The sequence below is a fragment of the Chlorocebus sabaeus genome, chromosome 2 (genome assembly GCF_047675955.1).
Source record: "Chlorocebus sabaeus isolate Y175 chromosome 2, mChlSab1.0.hap1, whole genome shotgun sequence".
Classification (NCBI taxonomy): Eukaryota; Metazoa; Chordata; class Mammalia; order Primates; family Cercopithecidae; genus Chlorocebus; species Chlorocebus sabaeus.
This window is the reverse complement of record NC_132905.1, coordinates 56,489,056-56,509,746: the sequence shown is the minus strand read 5'-3', so window position 1 is coordinate 56,509,746 and position 20,691 is coordinate 56,489,056. Positions and strand designations below refer to the sequence as shown.

The 20,691-nt window shown below is 42.4% G+C and overlaps 1 protein-coding gene and 1 pseudogene across 1 annotated transcript in view; one reads left to right on the top strand and one right to left on the bottom strand.

Moving 5' to 3' along the window:
* The window catches only part of DTD1 (D-aminoacyl-tRNA deacylase 1), a 184,012-nt gene that overhangs the window by 115,632 nt on the left and 47,689 nt on the right, over positions 1–20,691 (bottom strand). The window lies entirely within an intron of this gene.
* Positions 17,618–18,803, top strand: LOC103214980 (double homeobox protein A-like; annotated as a pseudogene).

The following is a 20,691-nucleotide window of genomic DNA, read 5'->3' as shown; positions in this document are numbered from 1 at the left end:
TTTCTTCAGGACATTACCTGTTATCAGCCTTTTCTCAGCTTCCTATGGCTCTTCAGCCTCGTTTTTCTTATTGATTTGTAGGTGCTCTTTATAGATTCCAAATATTATTACTTTGTTTTAAAAAAGTTTCATAAATGGAGAGACATAGCATGTTTAAAGACTAGAAGACTTGGCTGAGCGCGGTGGCTTACGCCTGTAATCCCAACACTTTGGGAGGCCGAGGTGGGCAGATCACAAGGTCAGGAGATCAAGACCATCCTGACTAACACAGTGAAACCTCGTCTCTACTAAAAATACAAAAAATTAGCCGGGCGTGGTGGTGGGAGCCTGTAGTCCCAGCTACTCGGGAGGCTGAGGCAGGAGAATGGCGTGAACCCGGGAGGTGGAGCTTGCAGTGAGCCAAGATTGCACCACTGCACTCCAGCCTGGGCAACAGAGCAAGACTCCATCTGAAAAAAAAAAAAAAAAAAAGACGAGAAGACTCAACACAGTAAAAAAGTTAAATCTCTGCAAATTGAGTATAGGTTTAATACAATTCCTATCAAATTCCCAGCATCATTTTTTGTAGACACAGACAGTTTTTTCTAAAATGTATACAGAAAGGCACAGGTCCTAGAACTGCTAAAAACATGTCCAACAAAGGAGAATAAAGTGGGAGGAAATACTGGACCCAATATTAAGGCTTACTATATAGCTACAGTGATCAAGATAGAGTGATAAGGGCAGAGGGATAGACACAAAGATGAATGGAACAAAACAGAGCCCAGAAACAGACCACACAAATAAGCCTAACTAGTTTTTGACAAAGGTGTAAAAATGGACGCAAGACAGTGCTGGATCAACAAGACATCTACAGAAGCAAAGAAAATGAACCTCAACCTAAAGGTGGGTAGACTGAATCATTGTCAATATCCTGGTTGGGATATTATCTGTGGTTCTGCAAGATGCTTCCACGTTAGGAGAAACTGGGTGAGGGGTACACAGCATCTCACTGTATTATTTCTTACAATAGAATGTGACCCTATAGTAACCTTAATACAAAATTCAATTTAAAATATTACAAATATTTTCTCCTAGCCTAACTTTTTTCTTCTGAATTTGTTTATGGTATATGGAGTTAATTTTTATCTAGTCAAAATGTATCCCCTGGATTTATTTAATATTTTACACTTCACAATTTTCTCGAGGTTGCTAAAATGACCACATAGGATGTCTATTTTAAACTCTCTTTATACTAAATAATTTTTTTGTAATAAAAAGTCTTTTTTTTTTATTTCTTCCTTTTTCTTTCAGTTTCTGCTTTGCTAAATAAAAATTTCTTTTTTGGGCCACCCACGGTGGCTTATGCCTGTAATCCCAGGACTTTGGGAGGCCAAGGCAGGCAGATCACTTGAGCTCAGGAGTTCGAGACCAGCCTTGGCAACATGGTGAAACCCTGTCTCTTGCCAAGCATACTTGTGTGCACCTGTAGGCCCAGCTACTCAGGAGGCTAGGATAGGAGGATTGCTTGAGTCTGGGAGGTTGAGGCTGCAGTGAGCCATGATCACACCACTACACTCCAGCCTGGGCACCAGAGCGAGACCCTATCTCAAAAAATAAAAATAAAAAACACTTTTTCTTTTGAGACGGAGTCTCACTCTGGTGCCCAGGCTGGAGTGCAGTGGCGCAGTCTCAGCTCACTACAACCTCTACCCTTCCGAGTAGCTGTGATTACAGGCTTCCACCACCATGCATAGCTAATTTTTATATTTTTAGTAGAGATGGGGTCTCACCATGTTGTCCAGGCTGGTCTCAAACTCCTCTCCTGACCTCAAGTGATCCGCCACCTCGGCCTCCCAAAGTGCTGGGATCACAGATGTGAGCCACCATGCCCGGTTGGTAAAAAAAATATATTTTTTTTTTTCTTTCTTTCTTTTTTAAAGTTCTAGGATACATGTGCTGAACATGTAGGTTTGTTACATAGGTATACATGTGCCATGGTGATTTGCTATACCTATTAACCTGTCGTCTAGGTTTTAAGCCCTGTATGCATTATGTATTTGTCCTAATGCTCTCCCTCCGCTTTCCCCCCACTCCCTGACAGGCCCCAGTGTATGATGTTCCCCTCTCCGTGTCCACATGTTCTCATTGTTCAACTCCTACTTATGAGAACATGCGGTGTCTGGTTTTCTGTTCCTATGTTAGTTTGCTGAGGATGATGGTTTCCAGCTTCATCCATGTCCCTCCAAAGAATATAAACTCATTCTTTAAAAAATATATTTTTTTGATTAACCATAAGAAACTCTATAAAAGACAACATTTTAAAAATTAAACAAAACTGAGGACATTAAAAGATATAGTTAAGTAATCTCAATTTCAAGCTTAAGTTGATATGACAAAAGAGAAATTAAACATCCTAAATATAATGGAAAGGGCTGTTCATGAAGGGAGGGAGGAAAAAGTCTGCAAAGACAGGAGAATGGGAGAGTCCCCTTCCACAGGTTAGCCTGGGTACTCATGGTGGGAGCAACAGGGCCAAAGGCACAAACCAGTGCTGGGCGCTGCTTTTGACCAAGTTTGTGAGCACGTGACTCAGGCTTGAGTCCATCAGACTACGTCCCAGAAAGAAAAGATGTCTGTTTCGCTTTTCTAAAATGTTATTGAGTATATAAAAAGTATTAGTTTTGAAATTATAAATTCTTCTTAAGAAAGCAGGCATGTACATTTGAGATCTCTGTGCTTATGCTTTTTCTTTTTTTAAAAAAATTCATTTAGATATCTTAGAACTACAAATAATAAAGCTCATTTTCAATTCCTAAAATGTGCCCGATGCCATTATTTCTACAGAGTGCACAAACGTGCCACCTTTCTGCAGAGAGGTAAGTGGCCTGTCCAAAGCTGTCAGATGCCACACCCAAGCCTGGGGCATCAGGGGGCTGCTTCTCTAAGTGCAGGGCTCACTCTGCACCACAGTCACATCAACTGCTAATCAGTGTCCCACCCCTGCATAAGTGGGTAAGGCTGCTTGTACCAAAACTTTCTCCTTTGATGCCAACATGGGGAGTGTTAATAAAGACTGACTGTGAAACAGATAAATATTTATATGTCAGTCATGTTTAACCAGTAGAATAGGAAAAAGTAAAGTCAGAGATCTTCCTCTTCCTACAACTTACTAACCAAGTTACCTGTGTGTTTACATGGGGTTGCACTCGAATTACGAACCATTAACAGACACTGAGAAATGAAACTGGCTAGCACAATGACTTCATCTCAGAAAAGAATGTCAAAGTTCATCCGCATTTTCATCTATTAATATCTATGGCAAAGACATAAAGCATAACAAACATTTAATTATCAGAAATTAAGTATAAACAGAAGAGAGACTAGCTATAGCTTGGTATTTAGACCTATAGCTAAATCTTTTAAAAACAAGAACACCATACAGGGATGGGGGAACACACACACACACACACACACACACACACATCTCAGACTATTAGGCTCTCTGCCTAGAATGTTCTTCCCCCAGATATCTACATGGAAAGGGGTTTAATAAATACTTTTTATAGACAGAAATAATGCTTAACAAGCAAACCTATTTAGTGTCACAGAGCCTTGACACTTCTCTCTCTCCCGCTGTGGTAGCCAGCCTCGAAGACATGCCCAAGTATCCTCGCCTCTTGATATTCAGGCCCTGTGTACTCCCCTCTAATATTGAATAAGGCTGACCTGTGTAACCAATAGAATATTGTGGAAATGTGTGATTTGCAAGGCGAAGCCCTGAAGGACGCTGTAGCCTCCACCTTGAACTGCTCACTCTGGGGGAAGCCAGCACCATGTCATAAGCCACGTCAAGCAGGCCTATGGGGAGGCCCATGTGGGGAAGAACAGAACCTCCTGCCAACTGCTGAGCAAAGCCTCTCCGGAATTCCTGGCTCACAGAAACTACATGAGATACTATATGTTATCGTCTTAAGCCACTAAGCTTGAGGTAATCTGTTACACAGTGACAGATGACTAATAGATATATCTGTATTTCTTTCTAAGATTCCAAGCACTCAGTAGACAATAAGTACTTACTGACTTGAATTAAGGCAATGGTGAGAATGATTTTCTGCTGAGCAGTCTGGACTCCCTCATTCTGCTCCTTTTCTTGGCCAAGCCCACATTTAGGCAACCCAATTAGTTAAGGTTAGAGGTGCTATCTCTGGCCAAGAGAAATGGAAAGATTGCAGAGAAGTGATAGTCTGAGTTTTAGACCATTTTTATCTCCAAAGTCTCCAAAACTACTAGAGGTTCTTGGTCTATTTTCTGATATATAAGAAGGGCTATTATCCTTGCCCCTTGTTTTTTTTCAGCGCGTTGCCAACAGAGTAGTAATGCATAAATAGTAATGTATAACCTACAAAAGGCCCAGTGCTAGCTTACCTGTTAATCACGAAGCAGGCACTCTCAGCACACCCTGCTCATTTGTAGAGTAAAGGGTCCCTGTGACCAAGGAACGACCACACATAGGTGATGGGATGTGCAAACTGGTAACCTGAGAACGGCTTTTCCTTTACTTATAATAGTATTGCCTTTGACAAAATTCAAAGATCTGTGGATTACTGTTGTATCAATGTTAATTTCCTGGTTTAGATCATTATATTAGAGTTATGAAAACTCTAATATAAGGAAAGTTGAATAAAGGTATAAAGGTGATCTGCATCCTATTTTTGCAACTTTTTTGTATGACAAATTATTTCAAAATTAAAAAGTTTAAAAACTAGAATTTATTTAAAGTAACAACAAAAAAAGAATACTGCCATTAAAATTTAAACGACACTAAGCCCATTTACTGAAAGGCTCTGATGCCAGTTTTCCAGCATGCACCTGGAGAGGCTGTTCTGCCACGGCCACGACTAAGGAAGGTACTGAGACACGTGTGGAGTCTAAGCTTGATTTCAAACCTCCTATTCCCTGGGAAACAAAAGACTTCAAGTGTATGGGGTGTGGTGTTAGCTATGTGGGGGCTGCAGGGACAAGAGCTGTCAAATCTACAACGGCACCTTCTCTGACGACCAGAGAAGAGAGGCAGACATAGTGTTCCCCCAGCATCCATGTGCTCCTGCGTGTTACCAGCCAGCCTCCCAGGAACTGAATGGGAACATGAGCAGAGGTGATGTGTAAGAGTCAGTGAGGTGCCTCCAGACCCCTGTTCCCCTATCATCAGGGGTCTGGTGACACAAGCTGGACGGAGACTAGATTCCTGAGTCAACAGATGGAATAGACTCCTGCCAAACCGTGTAGTACTTTAGCGAGATTAACTTTTATTGTGTTAAGCCCTAGAGATTTCTGAGTCTGTCTGCTGTGACAACTAGCATTTCTTAAGATAATCCCTATAAAGACGGTTCCATGTAGAGAATAATTAACCTAGAATTTCTAAGAAAAAAGCCAAAGTGCTAAAAATTATCAAGTCACAATAAAATATTTGTAGAGAAGAAAGAAAATATTCAAGCCTCCTTTATTTCTAGATGTTTCCTCCATTTTCCTACAAAGAAAACAGAAGCAAGCAAGTATTTACATAGAAAAATAGTGCCATGCTGCCTGTGTTAGAAAAAAAAAGAAAACAAACGAGGCCGGGTGCAGTGGCTCACGCCTGTAATCCCAGCATTTTAGAAGGCCAAGACAGGTGCATCATCTGAGGTCGGGAGTTCAAGACCAGTCTGGCCAACATGGTGAAACCCCGTCTCTACTAAAAATATAAAAAATTAGCTGGGCATGGTGGCGCATGCCTGTAATCCCAGCTACTCAGGAGGCTGAGGCAGAATCACTTGAACCTGGGAGACAGAGATTGCAGTGAGCCGAGATCAGACCATTGCACTCCAGCCTAGGCAACAAAAGTGAAACTCCTTCTCAAAAAAAAAAGAAAAAAGAACAGAAAACAAACAAAATGCCCATCAATTAGGAAAATAATATGGCCTTCAATGAAATACTCTCTGGGGACCCCCAGGTATTGCCCCTGATGTGATGTGTGCTGCAACCACAATGCTCCCCTCCAGCAGGGCTCTCAATTGTCCATACTTACAGCCCTGCCATGCCACAGGGACGCCCATGCACTTTCTGTGATGGCTGATAATTGCTGATACAGGATAATAGGTACATGGTGGTCCATTATACTATCCCCTCTACTTATGTAAGTTTGGAGTTTTCTATAATACAAAGTTTTAAAAATAAGTATTTCAGAAAAAAAAATTGCCATAATTAAAACAGACTTACCCTTGCAATAAACAGAAATTATCACTCTCACTAAAAGAAGCAAGAAAACTAACTCATACAGATACAGCAACTGACCTAGTACATCAATGGTCAGAATGGGTTGCTAACAGATTAACTCATTAGTCTACTATATCATTCATATAAATTCAGTGGTAATCGAAGCTATCTGTATCTAGATTAATTGAAGAGAGTTCATGACCTCCTCTGAAAAACAAAGATACTAAATTGGAAGCATTCCCACCAGACCTCATTTCCTAGGCTATATTACAGATCCTAAAATTATGGGTTCTTGTTTTGTTGTTACTGAAATTAAATTTAAGTGTTATAACATAGCTAAACATTCTAATAACCAAAAACACTCTTTGAAATAATTTTATTCCCAACTACAAATTAAAATGAAATACATAAGCATGATCCATAAGCATTTATTAATTTTCTGAATCATGATTACTTTCTAAAATAATGTAACCTCACTTTAAAAGCACTGTTAATATTGATTAATGCTTTTAAAGTAAAAGGTTTTTTAAGCAATGTAAGAGACTTTTATTTGCATATGTATAAAACCAAAGCCTCCCTTACCAACTGAAACTTAACAGATTTTTTTTTTTAATGAGCTTTCTCAGGTTGAATAGATTATTTTTTCCCAGCCCATCAGAGACAGAAAATATTTCTGACAGTGAAAAATACAGGTTCTGGAGATGAGCCAGTGTGACTCCCAGAGCTCTGGCCTGGAGAAACACAACAGAATGGGTAAGCACTGAACAATGGCTTTGCACACAGGTACTGAGAGACTCTCCTTAACACCAGCCAACCTTTGGGGAGAGAGTCCATAGATAGACCTGTAAACCCCTGCGACTACACTGAACTGAGCTGGCCTTCGAAGAACAAATGGCAAGGATTGAATACTTTCCAGAGCAGCTCACTCTTGGAGGACCCAGTGCCACTGCATTAGTCCATTTTCATACTGCTATGAAGAAATACTCAAGAACAGGTAATTTATTTTTAAAAAAGAGGTTTAATGGACTCACAGTTCCACATAGCTGGGGAGGCCTCAAATCATGGCAGAAGTTGAAGGAGGAGCAAAGGTACATCTTACATGGTGGCAGGCAAGACAACATGTGCAAGGGAACTGCCCTTTATAAAACCATCAGATCTCCTGAGACTTACTCACTATCATGAGAGCAGCACAGGAAAACCCTCCCACTGGGTCTCTCCCACAACATGGGGAGACTATGGGAGCTATTATAAAATTCAAGATGAGATTTGGATGGGGACACAGCCAAACCATATCAGCCACCCACTGGTCTGAGAAATTCTGGAGCTTTATTTGTTTAAACAGACCATATTATAAATTGGAAATAAATATTTAAGGAAGTTCAGTCAGAAAAAATCTAAAGCTGTGCAGCCTAAAAGACTGTTTTCTATTGGGGCCCAGCTCTCTCACTTAGCCACGTCACATGACCTTGAACAAGTCATTTGAAGCCATCCCCATGCCCCTCCCCTCTCCTGATGGCTGTGAGGGTCATGTACATGGATCTGAAACTTCAAAACTGTTTGTTCTCAAATGTGTTTTTATCAACAATGATGCTCTGTTATTATAATCCTCCTACACATATAACAATTTCATTTTTCAAAAGCAAGGTTTACTTTTGGAATTATACATTTCCAAAACAACAGCTTTCTAACATTTCATTTTTAAAAAGTAAACAAACTTTTGGAAAGAATGCCAGAGCTACTAACCAAAGAGAGATGTCCAATTAGAAGTTTATGAATTAACCACTGTCTAATTGTTAAACAAGTATGCTATTTGTCTGTTTAGCTCATATACCTTTCACAGTAATTACAAGCCACTAATAAGTAAAAATTATTTGAATTTCATAAGCTAATTTTTAGAGTATTCTTATTTCACACTCAAAAATCAAACGTGTTACTTTCATATATTAGCATACTTCAGACTAATACGTAAGTTCAAAGACAGTTAATTTATGAATCTATTTGTTTGTTTTTCCTTTGAGACAGAGTCTCACTCTATCACCCAGGCTGGAGTTTATGGTACGATCTTGGCTCACTGCAGCCTCGACCTCCCAGGCTCAGATGATCCTCCCACTGCAGCCTCCCAAACAGCTGACATTATAGGCATACACCACAATACCCAGCTAATCTTTTGTAGAGACAGGGTTTCACCATGTTGCCCAGGCTGGTCTCAAACTCCCAGGCTCAAGCAATATGGCCACCTCAGCTTCCCAAAGTGCTGGAATTACAGGCGTAAGTCACTGTACCTGGTCTGTTCTTTAATCAATTAGTTAATTAAGTCAATGCCATGTAGCCACATCCCACTTGCTAAAAGCCCCAAACCGCAGTTGAGTGATCCCTTTTTGCTTCAGGAAGTCTCAGACACACTGGCAAAAATTCTGCTTCTTAAGCAAGTCAGCCAACAATTGCTCCTGAACACCACTCTCCTCTATTCCCCAGTGCCATTTAGTCTCTAAACAGACATGACAGCATCCATCATTCTGTTCTAAATTCAGCAAAAATCCACAATTTATCATACTATTTTTAGTCCCACCCCATATCTGCATAGAGTTTTGCAGTCTACGAAGCATTTTTCCTATTGTGCCTCCCTTTCTACTGCTTCATACTGATGGAAATTCGGCTACTACTACTCCTGATATCCAAAGCAGGTCTTACAAGCTGGAGTTGAGAGTGCTTCATCAAAAATGAGACCAAAGTGCTCCAGTGGGATGGAAATGTCAAAGCTAGTGGAGTCTGTTTATGTGTGCCAGCCCACTAAGACCACACAGGATGAGGTAGCCCAGGTGGAGACACACTGCTCCAAAGTGGAGCTAGGAGTGTTACCCGTGTATCCCTGGAAGGGTCCTTTGGTCCCCTGAAGCCCTCCAGGCTACACCTGGCTTGGTCCAAAAGCAGGATGGGCCCCGCTAGACTCAGCCTACCAGCTCCTGAACAGGAGCCAAGTAGGCACCAGAAAGTAAAAATGTTGTCCAATATTGTGACTGACTTTTAATCCTAGGAGCTACTCTACCTGACTATAGATGGTAAACTGAAAAAAACCAAAATGGCATTTTTCTTTTATTGCTTTAGAAAATATTTTATAGCTATAATTTTCAGCTAATATTTATGGGGAACCCCCTAAATGCCTAGAAGTGCACTTAATTTCAAGGACGGGGTACATAAGTTTATGCAAAGACTTAAATGCAGACACTTCTCAGTGCTTGCATGCTGCCCCCTGGGCCCATCCTTGATGCCAGCCCCAGCCACTGCAGACAGTTCCACATCAGCGTCAGCTCAGCTGACAGTCAGTACTCCTCACCATGCACTGCAGGTCTTTTTGCCATAAGGCCTTCTCAGAAGCCATGCAAGCCTGCTGGCCTGCTTGAACTGCCAATGGGGACAGGAACCAGTGGCTAAAGGCCCTACCTCTCATCCTCTGGACACACAGCCTAGAAAGCATTCTGTCCACTTTAAATAAGTGGGCTGGTTTGAAAGACCCCAGATCCACCTCCATCCCTGCCCAACTACAAGAATCTGGCAAGCCCTATGCCCTTATCCTTTGGGGCAGTGTTCTTAGCCTAGATCTTGGACTATGCCCCAAAAGGATGCCAGAACCTACTAAAACCATGGTTCTTGACCTTAGCTACAGTTTAGAATCACCTGGGGAGCTCTGAAAAGTCTTGATGCTCAGACTGCTCTCCAGAAAAATTTCACTGAGCTGTTTTGGGGAGGGGCCCAAGCTGCACAGGGCTCAGTCTATGCTGGGACCTGAAAGTTCTAACGCTGAAAGGAGCAAGATGCAGTGAGACAACTCTCAAAGGGGGCAGTCATGAGAGGGTTAAGACAAACCCTGTCTTTATCAGAATATACTGGAGGCAAAGGAGCCACAGAAAAATAGCTAGGCAGATTATGTACCAACAATTTTTAAAACTACCAGCTGTTGGCTGGGAGCGGTGGCTCAGGCCTACAATCCCAGCACTTTGGGAGGCGGAGGCAGGCAGATTGCCTAAGGTCAGGAGTTCGAGACCAGCCTGGCCAACACAGTGAAACCCCGTCTCTACTAAAAATACAAAAATTAGCTCGGTGTGGTGGGACACGCTTATAATCCCAGCTACTCTGGAGGCTGAGGCAGGAGAATCACTTGAACCTGGGAGGCGGAGATTGCAGTGAGCCAAGATCACACAACTGTACTCCAACTGGCATAACAGAGTGAGACTCCATCTAAAAAAACAAACAAACAAAAACTAACCAGCTGTTGTAACAGCTTTTTTGAAAATCCACCTCTTGCCACTGCTCTGAAATGGTATCCTTTATTATATTCTCAACTTCTCATAAATAATCAGGTTCTTTTTCAGGTCTCCCATCTAGTCTGCTAATAGGTTTCTCTCCTGCCCTGCCAGCACTAGAGTGTTGTAACACATTTTTATATTTAGGAAGGCCAGTACCCTCTGTGAGATTTTTTTAAATTACGTTTATCTTTTTAATTCCACTGGAATTTATTCTAAAGTATGGTATAAAGGATCTAAAATGATTAATTTTCCATAATTGCAACCAGTTGCCCAATTACTACCTACTGAGAAATCCTCCATCTGCCTTTAGTTTGTAATGCCTGCTTTATCACATGTCACAACCATACACAGCAAATAGCACAAGTCAATTCTGAGCTGCCTCTTGCTTTCCCATAATTGGCCTAAGATCCCTGCCCTTGGGGAACTTATATTTTGTCAGGGGAAAGAGACAATAAATGTAAAAAGTAAATAACCAACAGATACAGTGACAATATTTTAAAAGATAAGTCTGACAAAGGAAGTCAGAAGTGGAGCAGCGTGCGGCACTGGGGGTTCAGTGCAGGGCAACTGCAGCATGAAGTAGGGTGATCAGTGTGCAGGCCAAGAGTACAGAGCAGGAGGGCAGACTTCGTCATGGAGAAGGATGGCCAGGATGGGGGCAAGGAGGATGGGGCCGTCATAGGCTGCAACATAACAGGGTGACAAGGCTGATTTCACAGGCGTGTGACCTGACCAGGCACACAGGGCCCCGCACTCAACTGGTTCTGCACTTAGTTTAATGCTCTGCTATAGCCATGTGGAAACCGTTAACAATTTTATCTGTTTTGCTTTTGTTTTTGTTTTGAGATAGGGTCTTGCTGTCACCCAGGCTGAAGTTCAGTGGTGCAATCTCGGTTCACTGCAGCCTTGACCTCCTGGGCCCAAGCAATCCTCCCAACTCAGCCTCCTGAGTAGCAGGGACTAACAGGCGTGCACCACCACAGTGGGCTAGGTTTTTTATGTGTGTTGTTTTGTTTAAATTTTGTAAAGATAATGTCTCCCTATGTTGCCCAGCCTAGTTTCAAACTCCTGGGCTCAAGCAATCCACCTGCCTCCGCCTCTCAAAGTGCTGGAATGACAGGCGTGAGCCACTACACCTGGCCCAATTTTACCTTCAAATGTGTGTTTTGCAGGTGAAGTCCAACAGGACTGCGGCGCATGAGCATAGGCGGAGGTGATACACACAGTATGCGGGTCTGATGCCTTTCCCTGCTGCCCACTGAGCACAGCACTTGGGATTCCCTGAGCACAGCACTGGGTGGGCCCACAATGCATGGGGTTTCAGGGACACCCAACTTACATGTACAGTAAGTGTGTTACTTCTACAACTAAGAGGGGGCTGACAGCCCCAAGAGCTCACACTTTCCATCTGAACCAGAACTTGCCTTGAACACAGAAAGAGCAATGGTGTTCTAAGAAAGTGAATGGCTGAGAAAGCCCATCAGAGTCTTTCTCGCTCAAGTCTTGTCCTGTGTTAGCCACCACTTACCCTGGACGTGCTGACTCAGAAAGCAAATAAGGTGACCCACGGCTCCCCAACCTGAGAGTCCCTTCTGACTCATCAGTGAACTGAACAAGACAGTGGTGGCAGGACATGTGTGAAACAAAAAGAAGGAATATGTTAGTTCCCACTGTTCTGGCAAGAATCAAATTCATATGATGTAGGAGCTATAAAACACCAATTGCGTAATTCTGGTCATTCCACATACAAGTTAAATTTGCATTTTTTTTTTTTTTTTTGAGACGGAGTCTTGCTGTCTTGCCCAGCTGGAGTTCAGTGGTGCAATCTCAGCTCACTGCAAGCTCTGCCTCCCGGGTTCACGTCATTCTCCTGCCTCAGCCTCCCAAGTAGCAGGGACTACAGGCGCCCGCCACCACACCCAGTTAATTTTTTGTATTTTTAGTAGAGACGAGGTTTCACCGTGTTAGCCAGGATGGTCTCGATCTCCCAACCTCGTGATCCGCCCACCTCAGCCTTAAATTTGCATTTAAAACTGGCACTGCACAATATAAATGGTAAAATTCACACTAATAATTTAAATTGTTTATTTGTCCTTGGTTATAATGACATAATAGAAAATAAAAAGCACCATGACAAGTGGAGGAGGAAGTGAGAGAGATAAAAGAAAGGAAAAGGCTTTGCCTTTCAGTGCCTTTAAAAGTACTTTTCTACTGCTTTTTGAACAAGGAGTCTGGCATTTTTCATTTTACACTGAGCCCTGAAAATGCTCTAATTCAGCCTGTGGATGGCCTAGGAAAAAGGTCCCCAAGCAAGGCACTGGGTACTCTCTTGTCCTCCTGGTCCCTCGCTGTACATCCCAGATCATTGCTCCCAAACTCAGCTGCAGATGCAACCATCTCTGGTCCCACCCCCAGAGAATCTGGTGTCATTGGCTTGGGGTACAGCCTATGCACTGGGAATTTTCACAGCAACTCAGGTGACTCTAACGCACATTCAAGGTTGAAAACCAGTGGCTTAGGTCAAAGCTACCAAGTACTAAGCACACCTACCACCAACAGCCACAGATCCTTCAGTTGGCCTCCCAGCAATGCCTGCCATGATATCAGAGAAGACTACACCAGCTTCCTACACCAGTGACCTGGTCCTTTATCTATAAATATGAGCCAAAATCCAAGGGCCACTGGCTATTTGAGGGAGATTATCAGCACCAAAGAGAAGGGATCAGGTGAACAAAGAGAACACTGGTCCTGCAGGGCCAACAGTGATTCAGGGAACAGAAGAGATATTTTCAAAGCCCTGCTCCTGATGTGGGCCCCATCTAGATTGATGACACCACTCTCCCCTGGCCCCTGCCCATCTGTTCCTGCTCTGTTCCTCTCTACCCTGGCCCAGTGCAGCAGTTCTCACCTTTCAGGTCCTTCTGCCTCCTTTACCTTGCCCAGTCCAGTCTATCTGCCATTCTGCTACCAGAGGGTCACAGCTGAGGAGTACTTCTTACCTTCCCCTCACTGCCAAACCCTCCTCAGTGGCTGTCCACTGCCCACCGCCAAAGGACGAAGGTACAAGCTCCTTACCAGGACACAGCACTGCCACCATCTGGCTGCCTCTCCATCCTCATCATTCTCCCCACCCCCTGCCTTCTTGCCCCATCAAATTCACCTGCTTTCATTCCCCAGGAGGTTCAAGCCTCCATGCTTGTATTCTGATCTTCTGGGCACGCACCACCCTTGCTCCAAGCTTTCAGACCCAGCTGCCTCTTCCTCGCCCTTCGAGATGCAACTAAGACATCTGTTCTGTGCTCAGGGACACCTATTCTGATGACCAAGCCCCCACCAAGCCCCCACCAAGCCTCCCTGTATTCCACTCACTCCCTCAGCACCGGGCAAATAACATCCTCTCGGAACTGCCCCAGTGTGACTTTTGTCTCACTAAGGGACTAGCTCTTGAAGAAAAAACCATGGCTTATTGCTCTTTCTAGTACCCACCACACAGAAATCTGGCACATGAAAGGTAGTTAATAAATATTTATAAAAAGGAACCAAATGGAGGCAACCACCCCCATTTCTACATGTAAAGTTAAGGGTCAAGTATAGAAATGAGCCTCTCACTCAAAGCCAATGAAAACACCAATACATTTTGGAAAATATATATTCGCGATGCAAATTAAGTTATTTGCATTTGTTATTTCTGAAATACTTGGCCTTTGAGACTTTCCGTTTGATTGATTAGAAGAGCAGAGAAAGTTGGAATTCCATTCCCCCATTGTCAGAGCTTTACTTTGTTCTGCTGAGCTCAAGTTAAAGCCAAATGTAAGTGGTTCGTCTCAGAAGGTCAGGGCTGATGAGCCTGAAATGCAATGGGGTCCATATGGCTCATTAACATGCATGCCCTCCTCTCTCGACATCTGATTTCCATCAGCATACAGAGACTGATGCCTGCACAGTTCCTAAGGGTCCCCAGTGGAGATTTCAAAACCATGTTAGGTTATGGGCTTTTCCTGGAAAATAAGGACTAAGGAAAAACACTGTCAACAGAGACAGTCAATGAAGGCACATGAGGAAGGTAGACCTACAAATGGCCAACTGTCAACACCACAGAGTCACAGGTTTCCAGCACCAGAAAGGTCTCATAGGATCACCTGGCCCAACCCTCTAACCTGACACATGAAGACACCAAATCCAAGAGGCTCTGTGATGTGACCAAGGTCACTTAGTAGGAGTCCTGACAGAATTCCCAGGCACCCAACTCCCAGACCTGCTTTAGGCTACTCCTCTTTTCCTTCCTTTAATTCCTCAAGGGTTTTCATGAGGAAAAATAAAGAAAGGACAAAACTACACTCAGCATCATTTGTATTGCCCCAGCCTTTAACAGAGAGACAGACAGGGTGAATGGTAGATTCAGGACTACAGGAAGCCCAGGGACCCCCTTGTCCTCCACACTGAGATGCGGCCCACAAGCTCCATGGGAAGGTGTGTGCACAGCAGCAGGTATCTGCACAAGGAGAGCCCCTTTCCTTACAAACCCATGATGACATTCTTCTTCCATGATGGGCATTTCAGCCATCTACAGAACAAATGCCAGACCAAAGCCAGCTACCAAGTCGTCACAGGCGTTGACAGCCACGAAGACGGGGTACATAGTGAAGGTGTGCCATGCCTGCCAACGCCTTGTACTTGTCCAGTAAGGCCTCGCTTCTGCTTTGGTCTCTCCCAGGGCCTTGGACACAAATGTGAGGTAGATGCCTACCAACAGGCCTCCACTATCTGCAGCAGCAATCCAAGGCCTTGGATGGCCTCATTTCAAATGCCAAGCATTCTACATCTCTATGAAGGATGAAGGAAAAAATACCCTAGGAATTACTATTTATACACTATGCTCAGAATCTTAAACTGATGACTGAAACATGTCCACTCTGTCATAAGCTAAAATACTGACATTTCATTCTTACTGCCTTTAAATATATAGTCCTTCAAACACTATGAAAAATGAACCCATCAAAGCCCCAAACTGACTCCCGGTTGTGCTTCCTGTTGTTGCTGTTATTTTTCAGGCTGGAGGCCACAGACCTTTTATCCTTACCCATAACCCAGCTACCAAAACATAAAAACGAATGCCACATTTCTGCAAAACACCATTTCAGCCAGGAATAGGATTCCACTGTAGTGTAAATGTTAAGAAACCTCTGTGGTTCCTTTGTATAGTATTCCACTATTAACAAGCAAACCTGGGAATTCTCCTAGGGATGCGATTAAGCAGTAAAAACAAAAACACCCAACAACAGGCACACAGAGACTTCATTTAGATATTGAGGCCACATCTCCAAAGCTTGCAGGAGCTGCTACCTAAGTGTATCTCATTTTTCCAGAATTGGTAGGAAGACACAACTGGCCACATGCCTCTGCTTCTGGTCTGGGCACTGCAATCTACAGTTACACACAGATTTCTCCCTGTGGGTATGTAAATTAGGAGACCAGTTCCTCCTTGTTTCTATTTCCACAGGCGAAAAATGAGATGCTTCAATAAAACTCCTGATGCTGCACTCCTCTCCAAGTCCTGAATTTATCTCTCTCTCACTCTATCTCTCATCTATCTTTATAGAATTCCATGTACCACAGTTGATTGATTGATTGATCGGTTGATTTAGAGACAAGTTCTCACTATGTTGCCCAAGCTGGAGTCCAGATGCACGATCATGGCTCACTGTGGCCTCAACCTCCTGGGTTCAAGTGATTCTTCACCTCAGCCTTCTGACTGGCTGGGAATACATGCGTGCACCACCACGTTCTGCTAATTTATTATTATTAATATTTGTAGAGATGGGGTCTTGCTGTGTTGCACAGGCAGGTCTCAAACTCCTGGGCTCATGCAATACTCCTGCCTTGGGCTCCCAAAGTGTTGGGATTATATACATAAGCCACTGTGCCCGGCTCCATATCCCACGGTTGAGTGAAGTAAGCTGAGCTCTGACCTGATTCCTTTCCTTCTCCTTCCCTTGATTTGCCTAATGTCACACCTCAGTATGGAACTGATTTATCTCAAATCTATCCTGGGTACTGAAATAGACTTGGAATGAATTCCTGAATGGACATCTCATCTCACCTGATGCCAAGTGAAGGAACCAAGATGAGAAATGAATCTACACATCATTCCAAGCAACTCTTTCAGGTCTGTTATTCTTAACCTTTGATGATTCCTCCTCCTGTTTCATTTTATTAAATTCTATTAAGAAAGACATGAAAGAAGCATAAAAGAAAAATTGGCTGGGCCTACCTGGTATTTTATTCACAGGTCACATCTAGGAGGTATATATATTCTGTTTTTTAAATCTGACGGTTTTCCCAAAATATCTCCTTCTTGAAAAAAGCTACATAGTTTTGAGGCAATTTTATCGTTGACAATAATTCTCACTCAGTGAGACACTAACTTAGAACAATTCCCTGTAAATCTCCCAGTTTAGCCATTTATTGAATAAAATGATAATTCTACCAACTTAAATATTCTAGAGCCCATATTAACATGTGCTAAAGTAAGGTTTTGTTATACCAGTCTCTGTACTTCTAGTATGCTTGAAATACTTCAAATTTTAAAAACAATAGCAAACATTATAAAGGAACAATTTTCTATTATCTAGAAAATCTAGATCCACAAAAGGAGATGTAAAAAAAGGATTTTTGTATCATCATTAGTAATAGCAAAAAATTGCGACCAACTCCATAAATCCATCAAAAGGAAAATAGCTACACAAAATACAGTATATTCATAGGACAGAATATCATCTTGCAGTTAAAATGAATGATCTAGCTGCACATGTAACCACACAAATGCCCTTGTGGGGTGGGAAAGAAAGCATGTTGCAGAAAAACATAGGCAGTAAAGGACCATTTAGGTCAAGCACCTGTGCACATACAAGTGCGTGTACACACACACACACACACACACACACACCCTGAATCTAACCTTAAGGAAACATCAGACAAACCCAAATTAAGGGACATGCTTCAAAATAATGGGCCCATATTCTTCCAAAGAGTCAACGTCATGAAAGTCAAGGAAAGACTGAGGAAATGATCTAGAATGAAATACGCTAAAGACACATGACAACCAAATACAAGGCATGATTCTGAACTGGATCCTTTCACTTTGAAGACCTTCTTGGGACTCTCTTCCAGCATGGCTGAAGACAATTCTTCACACAAGATGGTAGCAACAAATCATAGGTGCAGCCAAATTCACAGAAGATCAATTGAAAATTCTCATCAATACCTTCAATCAAAAACTTTACTCGGATTATGCTATCAAACTTGCTTTAGAAATCAGTACAGAAGATCTGCCCAGAATCCAGATTTGGTTTCAGAATCAAAGAGCTAGGCACAGATTCCAGAAAAGACCAGACCTGAGACTTTAGAGTCAAGCCAGAGCCAAAAGCAAGATCAACCTGGTAGAGAAGCCAGACGGTGCCATACTACCTACAGCACCTCTCAACTATGCACTCTCAACAAGGCATTTATGAAAAACCCATACCCTGGGATTGATTCCAGAGAACAACTTGCTAAAGAAATTGGTGCTCCAGGCCGGGCACGGTGGCTCACACCTGTAATCCCAACACTTTGAGAGGCTGAAGTGGGCGGATCACCTGAGGTCTGGAGTTTGAGACCAACCTGATCAAGATGGAGAATCCCTATCTCTACTAAAAATACAAAATTAGCCGGGCATGGTGGCACATGTCTGCAATCCCAGCTATTGGGGAGGCTGAAGCGGGAGAATCACTTGAACCTGGGAGGCAGAGGTTGCGATAAGCCAAGATTACACCATTGCACTCCAGTCTGGACAACAAGAGTGAAACTCCATCACAAAAAAAGAAAGAAAAGAAAAGAAGGGAAGAAAGAGAGAGAAAAGAAAAGAGAGAGAAAAGGAAAGAAAGAGGGAAGGGAAGGGAAGGGAAGGGAGGGGAGGGGAGGGGAGGGGAGGGAAGGGAGAAGTTGGTGCTCCAAAGTCAAGAGTCCAAATTTGGTTCCAAAATCAAAGATCTAGATTTCATCTTCAGAGAAAAGGGGAACCTGTTGTGTCCTTAGAACAAGACGACCAGGGGCAAGATCTCTGAGGGACTTCAAGGTACAGAAGATACGCACAATAGCACCAACCTCACTAACAACTCTCACTTCTCTAGAGCCAGAACATGGTGAAAACACTCAAGTTCAGTGTATTTGCTATTATCAACTTGGGTCCCAAATCTCTCTCACGGTCTTCCTGGGAGTCTATCCTTCTGCTGAAACTGCAAGCTAAGACTTCTGAAGAGGGTAAAGAACTTAGCCAGGTACGGTGGCTTACACTTCTAATCTCAGCACTTTGGGAGGCTGAGGCAGGAATATTGCTTGAGCCCAGGAGATTGAAATCAGCCTGAGCAACATAGCAAGACCCTATGATAAAAAATAAAATAAAATAAAATAAATAAAAAGAACTGTAGGAGGCCAAGATAGGTACAAGATGCACCACACTACCCTATTGACACAGCCTGGATCCAGAGTGCAGCAGACCTTGAGACAATGAAAATAAACTTAATAATAATAATAATAATAATAATAATAAAGACCTCCTTGGGATAACTGGTAAATTATGAATGGAGTCTGAAGATGGCTGCTAGCAAAATGTCAATGCTAATTTTCTGATTTTGACGACTGTTTTGGGGCTTCTATAAGAAAATGTCCCTGTTTGCAGGAAATATACTAATGAATTCAGGGGTGAGAAGGCATCAGGCCAACAACTTGCTCTCAAGTGATTTCAGAAAATAAAGTCCCTGATACTGCTCTCCCAACCTGTCTGCAAGTAAAAACATCATACACCTTATACCATATGCTAAAACTAACTCAAAATGGATCAAATATCTAAATGTAAAGGCTAAAACTAAAAAACTCTTGGAAGAAAACATAAAGAAAAAGCTTCATGATTTAGATTTGGCAATGATTTCTTGGATATAATATCAAAAGCACAGGCAACAAAAGCAAAAAATAGACAAATTGGATTTCATCAGAATTTAAAACTTCTGTACATCAAAAAACACCACCAACAGAGTGAAAAGGCAATCCACAGAATGAGAGAAAATATTTGCAGATCATCTGTTAAGAAATTAATGTACAGAATACATAAAGAACTCCTGCAATTCAACAATAAAAAAACACAAACCAATTCAAAACTGGGCAAAGAACTGAAATAGATCTCCAAAGAAGATATACAAATGGCCAATAAGCACATGAAAAGATGCTCAACATCACTAATCATTAGAGAAATGTAAATCAAAACCACAACGAGATACACTTCAGACTTATTAGGATGACTAGTATCAGAAAACACACACACACACACACACGCACAAACAGCCAACGTTGGTGAGGATGTGGGGAGATCAGAACCCTTGTGCATTGCTGGTAGGAATGTAAAATGGTACAGACACTATGGAAAACAGTATAGTGGTTCCTCAAAAAATTAAACAAAGAACTACCATACAATCCACAACCTGTACCTAGGTATCTACCCAAAAGAATTAAAAGCAGGATCTTGAAAAGATATTTGTACACCAGTGTTAACAGCAGCACTATTCACAATAAGTAAAAAGTGGAAATAACCCAAGTGTGCATGGATAAATGAATGGACAGACAAAATGTGGTATACAAGAGAATATTCTGTGGCCATAAAAAGAAAACTCTGACACATGCTATGAACATAAGGCTCAACATGGATGAACCTTGAAGAAATTATGCTAAGCGACATAAGCCAGTCACAAAGATACAAATACTATATGATTATTCATATGATACTCAGAGTGGTCAAATTCAAAAGGCAGAAAATATTATAGAAGGGTAGTTGCCAGCAGCTGAAGGGAGAAGAGAATTGGGAATTACTATTTAAGGGTAAAGTTTCAATTTTGTAAGATAAAAAGAATTCTGTAGATAGGCCGGGAGCAATGGCTCACACCTGTAATCCCATCACTTTGGGAGGCTGAGGCGGGTAGATCACTTGAGGTCGGGAGTTTGGGACCAGCATAGCCAACATGGTGAAACCTCATCTCTACTAAAAATACAAAAATTAGCCAGGCGTGGTGGCGCACGCCTGTAGTCCCAGCTATTCGGGAGGCTGAGGCAGCAGAATTGCTTGAAT